General features: G+C 33.5%; 1 pseudogene; it reads left to right on the top strand.

Moving 5' to 3' along the window:
• The first annotated feature begins 1,743 nt into the window (after positions 1-1,743).
• Positions 1,744-1,819, top strand: LOC113930088 (annotated as a pseudogene).
• Positions 1,820-3,504: the final 1,685 nt, after the last annotated feature.

Raw genomic sequence — 3,504 nt, 5'->3', positions numbered from 1 at the left:
GGTGACCACTGATCTCCTTTTTGTTTCTGTGGATTCCATAAAAATAGAATCACACAAAATGTGGCCTTTTGTTGTAGCTTTTTTCACATAGTGTAAAGTTTGGAAGATTTGTCTTTATTATAATGTATGTTAATGCTTCACTCATTTTTATGAATGAATACTATTCCATTGTAGGTATACCATATTTTATTTATCCATTCATTAGTTGGAGGACGTTTGGGTTATTTCTACCTTCTGACTTTTACGCATAATGTCACTATGAATATTCATATACAAGTTTTTGGATGAACATATGTTTTCAGCTATATCTCTAAGAGTAGAATTGTTGGATCTTATGGTTACACTACTTTAACTTTTGGAAGAACTGCCAAAATATTTTCCAAAGCAGCTGCTCTGTTTTACATTCCCTCAGAGCAATATATGAGGGTTTCAGTTTCTCCGTATGCTCACCAACATTTGCTATTGTCCATCTTCTTTATTGTAGCCATCCTAGTGCAGGTGAGTGGCATCTCACTGTGGCTTTGATTTGTATTTATCTAATAACTAATTATTTTGAACATATTTTCATGGGCTTATTTGTCATTTGTGTATCTTTTTTGGATAAGTATTGATTCCTTTGTTAATTTTTTTAAGATTTTATTTACTGATTAGAGAGAGAGAGAGCGCGCACAAGCAGGGGGAGGGGCAGAGGGAGAAAGACAAGCAGACTCCCCGCTGAGCAGGGGGCCTGCAGGCAGATCCCAGGACTCTGAGATCATGACCTGAGCCAAAATTGGATGCTTAACAGACTGAGCCACCCAGGCCCCCCTCCTTTGTCTATTTTTAATTGTATTATCTTTATTGTTGAGTAGGAAAAGTTCTTTATATATTCTGGATGCTAGATTCTTATCAGAAAAATGATTTGCGAATTTTTTCCCCATTCTGTGGGTAGACTTTTTTTTCACTTATTTATGCATATCCTTTGAAGAACAAAAGTTTTAATTGTGATGAAGTTCAGTTTGTCTATTTTTTCTTTGGTTGCTTGTGCTTTAGGTGTCATAATTAAGAAACCATTACCTCATTTAAGGTCACAACATTTTCTAAGAGTTTTATAGTTTTAGTTTTTTCACACTCAAATCTTTGATCCATTTTGAATAAATTTTTGTATATGGTGTGAGTTAAGGGTCCAACTTCATTTTTTTGCATGTAGATATTCAGTTGTCTGACCGCATTTGTTGAAAAGCCTTTTCTCTCTTTCCTTTAAATGTCTTGGCATCTTTTTAAAAATCAAAAAGATGTCCATTGATCTATTTGTCTGTCCTTATGCCAGTTCCACTCTGTCTTTCTTAGTTATATATTTTTAAGTGTTCATCTTTTATAGTTTTACACTGAAGTGTATTAGAGATAAAATGATATATAGAATTTACTTCAACATAATCCAAGAGATGAGAGTGATGGAAATGGGTAGATATACAAGTTAAATAACACTGATCATATATTGGTGATTGTTGAGCCTGGGTGATATATCCACAGAGGTTCTTTACACGTCCTAATTTGTATGTTTTATAGTTTTGATAACAAAAAAATGAGCAAAGTGCAACCACCTCCACCACCACCATATTATAGCTCTGAGAGAACTAAGGGAGAAACTTGGGTTTACCTTTCCCACGTGGAAATACTTTCCCACCATATCTCAGGAAATGTATGTTTTTTTCCTACTCCTGAATCCTGAGGAAAAAAGAATAAAAAAAAACAAGAAAATAGATCCTTCTGTAGTTCATAAGCATGATGACATGCACTTCCCTCAAACCTTGTTACTCAGCCTATTACCTGTCTGACATGAGAGAAAAAAAATCAAGGAAACAGAGAAAAAGCATTATAATTTTCCTGTAAGATTTAAAGCTTAAAAATCAACATACAAACATTACTGGTAGAAGAAATTGCCAATGTCAAGTTGAAAGCAAGAGGAGGAAATGTGGACACAGAAGTGAAAGGTTAAAGTTGAAATGCACATTGGAGAGAAGTAATTCTGATCTAACCCATTTTACTTGTAGTTGTTGCCATGTTGTGTGTTCCTGACCCTGACAGGTTATTTTGCAAACAGATTTTTTTTGCTAAGAGGGTTTTTTTTTTTTTTGCAAACAGATAAATATTAATAAGATTATTTACATTAGTGTATTTTATACAAATCCTATAGGCGATGTTCTAAGAAATAAGTTTTAGAACCAAAATTCATCCTCAAGTTAGTAATTTTGACATGGCATTCTGTGTATTGCGGTCAACCTTGCTACGGTATTTGAATGTTATGTTATTTGAATGCTACCCAATAATATTCCCTGGCATTTCCCAGGGATTGGATGTGTGCTGTGGTTCTTTGTAAATATCTGAACAGGAGAAATGTAAATAGAAGATGTTATTGTAGAGTATTTCAGCAGGAATTCAGAAACAAATCTAAAATCTCTATTAAAAAAACAATATTGAGGGGCACCTGGGTGGCTCGGTTGGTTGGGTGGCTGCCTTCTGCTCGGGTCATGATCCTGGAGTCCCGGGATCGAGTCCCACATCGAGCTCCCTGCTCAGCGGGGAGTCTGCTTCTCCCTTTGATCCTCTTCCCTCTCGTGCTCTCTATCTCTCATTCTCTCTCTCTCAAATAAATAAATAAAATCTTTAAAAAAAAATATTGAATTCAATGACAAAATTCAAATCAGGGTAAGGAAACAAATTATTTTTATCATGAAAAAGGAAATGAGATTTATAGAACCACAGGTGTACTAATTTTAAAGAAGCTTGTGGACAAATTTGTAACAATTTGATCAACATTGTTGAAAAATGAAATTTTTCTGGACTGAAAAACGAGCAAGGTCATAATAAAAGCAAGATCATGTAATAGGGCAATTAATGCTTTGTGGGTTTTAAAATTTCATTTTAAGGAAGATCATTTCTAATTATTAAATATGTGTGGCATTATCTTTCAGTGAATTAAATGATTTGTCATTTATTTTATATAAATGTTATTTTCTTTAATGTTTTCTATCATAAAATTTTCATATCAGGTGGAGAATCATTTTTACATGTTATTAAAAGATACAATCCTGTAAAGCCATACTTTTATTATTATATCATTTTTTACATAAAATCTCTGAAAGTATAGTATAAAAAATGACATAGTTTATTATCACTCATTATCACAGAAAAAATATTATAAAAATAGAGAACTTACAATTTCAGGATTGCCTGAGAATTTCCAGGAATTCTGGCTTCTCATTCCAGAATCTTGAAGATTGTTGTCTGTCAGGAATTTGGAAATACTACTATTTGGAAATACATTCTATTTTAAAGTGATGGGCTATTGTATGAAGACTAGAAGCATGGAGTTATTGGCATAGTATACTCCAGAAGGACAGTGGCCTAAAGCTAGAAGCTTTTAGAAATGACAAGTGATCACTCAGAATGAGTTAATGAAAACATTCCTCAGAGAAATTCAGAAACTCAGTGGAGAAGAACACTTGGTAAAAGACCAGACTT

This window comes from Zalophus californianus, chromosome 5, assembly GCF_009762305.2.
Source record: "Zalophus californianus isolate mZalCal1 chromosome 5, mZalCal1.pri.v2, whole genome shotgun sequence".
NCBI classification, from domain to species: domain Eukaryota; kingdom Metazoa; phylum Chordata; class Mammalia; order Carnivora; family Otariidae; genus Zalophus; species Zalophus californianus.
The sequence above is the reverse complement of the archived record's forward strand: the minus strand, read 5'-3'. Positions and strand labels throughout refer to the sequence as shown.